Source organism: Myotis lucifugus, unplaced genomic scaffold (assembly GCF_000147115.1).
Source record: "Myotis lucifugus unplaced genomic scaffold, Myoluc2.0 scaffold_211, whole genome shotgun sequence".
Classification (NCBI taxonomy): Eukaryota; Metazoa; Chordata; class Mammalia; order Chiroptera; family Vespertilionidae; genus Myotis; species Myotis lucifugus.
The window spans coordinates 301436-308214 of NW_005871259.1; the positions used below are offsets into that span (position 1 = coordinate 301436).

Consider the following 6779-nt stretch of genomic DNA (forward strand, 5'->3'; position numbering starts at 1 on the left):
AACCCATCTATAGAGTTACGACTGTCTATAGGAATTGATTCTTTTTAACTGTCTCCTATTCTTTCCTAATGATTCCTATAACCTTTTATTTTTAAAATACTTTAAACATATTTATTTAATATCTTTCAGATTGCTTTTTCTTTTTTAACTGTAAATGATTTTTTAATTTTTCAATTACAGTTGACATAGAATATTATATTAGTTTCAGGTATACACCCCAGTGATTAAACATTATATACTGTACTAAGTGATCTCCTGATAAAACTAATACCATCTGACATTATATATAGTTACTAAGATATTATTGACTATATTCCCTATGCTGTTCTTTACATCTCAGTGACTGTTCTGTAACTACCAATCTGTACTTCTTAATCTCTTTATCTTTTTCACCCATCCCTCAAACCCCTCCCATCTGACAACCATCAAAATGTTCTCTGTGTCTATGAGTCTGCTTTTGTTCTGCTTGTTCATTTATTTTGGTTTTTTAGATTCCATGTATAAGTGATATCATATGGCATTTGTCTTCCTCTATATGACTTGGCACAATACCCTCTAAGTCCATCCATATTACAGATGACAAGATTTCATTCTTCTTTATGGCCACGTCATATTCCATTGTATATATGCACCATTTCTTCTTACCCATTTATCTATTGACAGACACTTAGGTTGCTTCCATATCTTGTCTATTGTAAATAATGTTGCAATGAACACATGGATGTATATGTCTTTTCCATTTAGTGTTTTGGGTTTCTTCAGATAAATACCAAGAAGTAGAATTGCTGGATCCTTCTTTGTCTCTTGTTATATAGTCTTTGTTTTACAGTCTATTTTTTGTCTGGCATAAATATTGTTATCCCAGCTTTTTGTTTGTTTGTTTCCATTTTCATGAAATATGTTTTTCCATCCCTTTACTTTCAGTCTGTGTGTGCCTTTCACTCTGAAGTTAGTTTCTTGTAAACAGCATATATAAGGGTCATGTGTTGTGTTTTGTTATCCATTCAACCTTTATATGTTGTTTGATTGGAGCATTTAATCCATTTGCATTTAAAGTAATTGGTAGTAGATATGTATTTATTGTCATTTTATTATAAATATTTTTTATCTTTTTTTTTCTTCTCTTAAAGAAGCCTTTAACATTTTTTAAAATATATTTTATTGATTTTTCACAGAGAGGAAGGGAGAGGGATAGAGAGTTAGAAACATTGATGAGAGAGAAACATCGATCAGCTGCCTCCTGCACAGCCCCAACTGGGGATGCGCCCACAACCAAGGTACATGCCCTTGACCAGAATCGAACCTGGGACCTTTCAGTCCATAGGCCGATGCTCTATCCACTGAGCCAAACCGGTTAGGCAACATTTCTTAAAATATCGGTTTGGTGATATGAACTCCTTTAGCTTGTTTTTGTCTAGGAAGCTCTTTATCTGTTTTGATTCTAAATGATAACTTTTCTGGGTAGAGTAATCGGTTGTAGGTCCCCCCGACCCCCTGCCAACAATGCATAAGCCTTAGAATGATTTAAGTTCACATTCTTATTTTTCATGACATTATTCTTTAAATCTTTGGTCAAGTTTGATTTTTAATTACACCAGTTTACTGATTATTTTTATAGTTACTCATAAAAGGGTCACAAGCACTGAAAATAAATAAACCAACTTGAGGGAAAGTCACTGGATCTAGTGGATTCCCACTCTCTAATCTTGAGTTTGCTAAATTAAGTTAAATTAATTTTATATGGTACAAATTTGCAGTTCACCACTAATTAATATAAATAGAATGTATAATTTTGAAACCACTAGGAAAAAATTAAGAAAATTCAATAAAGTCAGTAGAAAGGAAAATACAAGAAAGTGTAGAGGAGCATAGTAAATATAAAACACAAACCCAAGTACATCAGTGCTCACATTACAAACAGATTAGACTCATCATTAAAAGTCAGAATTGGTCTTACAATATTTAAAGGAAAATTTCAGTGATATGATACCAAGAATAAACACAAAAATATTACACCAATATGATAAATAAATCCTGGGGATGTAGTGTATAGCCTGGTGATTATAGTTTACAATTCTGTGTTTTATATTTGAAAGTTGCTTAGAGAATTGATCTTAAAAGTTCTCATCACCAGAAAAAATTGCTGGGAGAGGTCAGTGGGGGAAAAGGGAGACATGTTATCCTTTCAACAATAAAGAATTAAAATAGAACAAAAAAGGAAAAATTATAACTAGTTTGATGATGGGTATTAACTAAATTTATTATGTTAATCATTTCACAATATATACAATATATCAAATCATTATGTTGTATGCCTAAAACTTATACATTGTTATGTCAATTATATCTCAATTTTTAAAAAGTAAATTATACTTAAAGACTGAAAAATGAAGAGGATGGAAATATTAATAAAGGAAGAGATTAAGTGAACTCTGATTAGCCATATGATAGAATACCACACAGAAGTTAAAAACAAATGAGCTCTCCATATCCATATGTATAAATATATCAATCAATTCATAGGTCCATTGGCATAGTTCTTAAAAATACACTGGACATAAAAGATACAGAAGTATTCATCAGTGTGGTAGTATGTATGTACTTTAAAAACATATAAAACAATACTGCATATTAGTCATGAATTTGTAGATTTGTAAGATTTAAAAGTGTAGAATTGACTGATTCACATCAAATTCATAATAGAGGTTGCCTTATGGAAGGAGGGAAAAATTATCATGGAACAAAAAAACAAAGATAACTTCAACTTTAAATATTTTATTTTTTGCCATGAAGTAAAAAGTTAAGAATAATAAATACACTAATAAAGTAGCAATAACAATAATAGGTATACTTAAAGAACACATTCTGTGTGCCTAATATAAATATATATATGTAATATATGCAATATTATAATTTATATATGTTAATAAATTTATAATAGTTTATATGGATCTCAACCTCGATGCAACCAAAGCTGTATCCAAAACAAGTTTATAGATTTAAATATATTTATCACTAAGACAGTAAGAATCAATTGCCTATAAGAAGCTAGAAAAGCAAAATCTAGCATAGCTAAGGAATACAGAAGAAAAGAACTTCCAAAATAAAAGCAAAACTTAATAATTTAGAACAGAGACTTAATAAATAAATCCAGGAATTATTGTTTTTGCAGAATAGAAAACAAAGATAAAACTTACTACCTCTATATAGGAAAAGGTAACCATCAAAAGGAGTTATAATTATTGATAGAAAAATGTAAAATAATTATAAAAGAACACATCCAACAAGTCTATGTTAATGACTAAAATATAAATAGGCAAGGTTTCAGGAAAATAAAGATAAGATATATTGCTCCTAGAAGAGGTAGAAATATTTACTCGATCAAAATTCATGGAAAATTCAAAGAAATTTATTAAATAACTGTCCCTTCAAAAGACACTAGAGCTAAGTAATTTTATGGGTGCATCCATCCAAACATTTAGGAACGTGTAATTCTAGGCTATTTGAATTGTTCCAGAACATAGAGAAGGAAGGAATGTTTTATATATATATATATCTCACAACCCCAATAACCAAATTTTACAGAGACAACACAAAAACCAATATACTCACCAATTTCCTAACAAAAATACTAACTAGATCACCTAAAATATTTATTCAAAGACTAAGCTACAATGACAAAATAGGATTTGTTCCAGGAAGAAATGAGTGCTTTGATATTAGGATATATATTACCATTATTCATGAAAGAAAAAGCATCAAAAGAGAAACTCAAGAGGTATTTAATAAAATTCAGGACCTATTCTCAATCGAACTTTTAAAAATAGGATTAGAGAGTGATTTTTTTTAACATGTAAGATGCATAGCTTAAAATAATTGAACAATATCATGCCTCATGATGTAACCCTCCAGAAATTCCCATTAAAGTCTGGAACAGTGAAACAAGCCTATGATCGCAAAGATTGTGTAAGACTGTTCAGGAAATGCCAGCAACACAATTAAATAAGAAAACTATGTAATGGCTCAAAAATATTGGAAAAGAGAAAGCAAATTTATCAAATGTTATAAAATAATATAATTTTCCACCTGAATAGCCTGAGAAACTCAACAGAAAAAAAAGCTGTTAGAACTAATGAGTTCAATAATGTAGCCAGTTGCAAATTAAATATTAGAAGTTCCACAGTTTTCCTATATTTCAAATATAGTCAGAATATTTAGTGTTTAAATAAAATACACCATTCATAATGGTAATAAAATGTCAAATACCCAAGGATAAAATGAAAAAGAACTCCATAGGGCTCACAAAAAGGCAAACTGTAAAGCACCATTGAAGGAAATTAGAGTCTTGCTTTGATGTGTAGAAACATAGCTCGTCCCCAGGTAAAAATACTCAATAGGATAAAAATGTCAAGTATACCTAAATTAACCATAAATTTAATGGAGTTCCAACACAAATTACTTTTTTTTTCTTTGCAATTTGCCAAAATTGTTTCAGAGTTCAGCTAGATTAGAACAACAAAGGTACAAGAAGAATTCAGTTTTCAAATGGGTATTCTGGCAGACTGTATCAGAAGCACTTAAAAAATTGTATGCTTTGACATAATAATTCAGCTTTGAGGACTATCTCCCTGACACATAATTGGACAGGAGCACAATGATCTACATACTATATCCATTTGTTGTAGAATATCCATAACAACATTTCTAATAATGCAAGTGTGTGAAAAAAATAATGGGGTAATGATCAATGCAGCTATTAAAATAATAAAGTCACTGGCATACACTAGTTTGGAAAATGTTCACCATGTAGGTGCTTTGTGAAAAATTAGGCAAAAATAAAATTTATAAACTATGTTTTCATATAGAAATGAGACTAGAAGAATGCAGACAAAATACTGAATCGTCATCTGTAAGTGCTGGAATGTTTAGTGATACTGTCTTAGTTTTTGATTGGTGTTGTTTATGTCTTCCAAAATTCTGCTGCTCTAAGAATTTAGGTCCTGTCAGTTTCCTTCCTTGATACAAGCACTTGCATCAACCCTCTCTCCACTGAGGAGACCTGCAGTTTCTTAGCCGGTGGATAATACCTCTCTACTCTGCCAAGAACGTGGATTTCCTAAAATGAAAAAAATGATCATATTTGTCTCTTTAAACATTATGCTGTGGTTCCTTATTGTCTAGGAGAGAGGGGATAAACACCCTCATATATTGATGGCACGTCCATTCACTGGGCTAACCTCCCCTCCCACCCTCCTCTCCACATTTGAGGACTCTGCCATGTGCCTGTCTATGGTGATCATCCCACCTACTTTATTTAAGATGCTCATTCTTCAGGTGTCAGTTTCAAAGTCACCTCTCACAAGAGCATTTCCTGACCTTTAAAGAATATTTCTGCCCCCCTCATCTCCCTTTCTCTAGTTTATATCGTAGTCCTTGCTTTTCTCTTTATAGGCATTAATAATTTGTAGTTACCTGATAAATGTATTTACAGAGTACTTGCAAAATCTGCCTCTATCACTATAGTCTCCAAGCAAGTGTGGACTGAACGTGTCTCATTCACTATTCTGAGGAATTTGTTTAATAAATGAATACATGAATATGCCCTTGTTCCAAATTCAGCCAGCTTCAGCTCTCTGAATGTATTCAGCCATTTCATTCTCTGCCTTCCTATGTTCAGTTTCCTGTCTGGAGCATTCTCTGGAAAGTCTGGTGACTATCTGGTCATGTTTCATGACTCAGCTCAAGCACTGCTTCCTCTAGAAAGGTTGGTGGAGTTGAACACTCTTTGGGCCCTGCTGGAGCATAGTTCACCCTCTTATACTAGGATCTGTCACATTCTATTGCTTTTATTAGTTTCCATGAATATGTCCCCTTCTAGAATGTAAGCTCCTACTGGGAAGGGATTGGTTCTTGCTCCCTTGCTCATCTCTAGTTCCCAGCATTTAGCAGAACACATGGTTGGCCTTCAGCAATCAGTGAGAGCTGGTTGGATAACTGAACAAATGAGTTTCTCCTAAATGCTTCATAGCATTTGTAACCGATAACTTCATTTGATTCCAAATGATTCCTATTAAAAATCACCACAGGATTATTTAATCTATAGTAGGAAGAAAAGACAAAAGCGTTCCAGAGGAAATTTTGAAAGACAATCCATTTCTCTGTAATCAATAGGATTTTTTTTGTGTGTGTGTGCACCATTCCCAGAGGTACTGCAATACTGGGTCAATGTGTGGAGTGGACGAAGCAAGCTCCTATTCCATCTCCCTGCCCCCAAAATCCATCTATAATAATAAAAGGGTAATATGCTAATTAAACCAGACATCATTCCGGATGTCATTATGGATGAAGCCGGGGCCAGAAGGAAGCCCGGCTCCCAGGTGCCAACGGGAAGCTGGTGCCAGCAGCTGGGGTAAGGAAGGCCTACTCTTGCACGAATTTTTGTGCATCCGGCCTCTAGTTTAATATATTGTCCTCAGATAGAGGACGTATTAGATATTAAACTGATAAGAACAGTTGCTTCACTTTTGATCTTAACCAAAAGGCTGAGAAGTGATCATCAATAGGATTTTTAAAAACAATACCAGGTATCACATGGTCCTTGAGTAATACCACCAATAATTATAACAAGAAATATCAGTTGAAGGAAAGGTTAAAATCATTGACCAGCCTCAGCCAAGCACTCTACTGGATTGCAGCTGCATGGCCCGTTGAAAGGATTTAAATTGGTCGCTGTCTGGAATTCCCAAATCTTTGGTTTATATTTCATTTTTTAAAAACTG

The 6779-nt window shown here is 33.0% G+C and overlaps 2 pseudogenes; both read right to left on the reverse strand.

Moving 5' to 3' along the window:
- Positions 1-6184: 6184 nt before the first annotated feature.
- On the reverse strand, positions 6185-6302 carry LOC111827740 (annotated as a pseudogene).
- Positions 6303-6433: 131 nt separating this feature from the next.
- On the reverse strand, positions 6434-6554 carry LOC111827737 (annotated as a pseudogene).
- Positions 6555-6779: the final 225 nt, after the last annotated feature.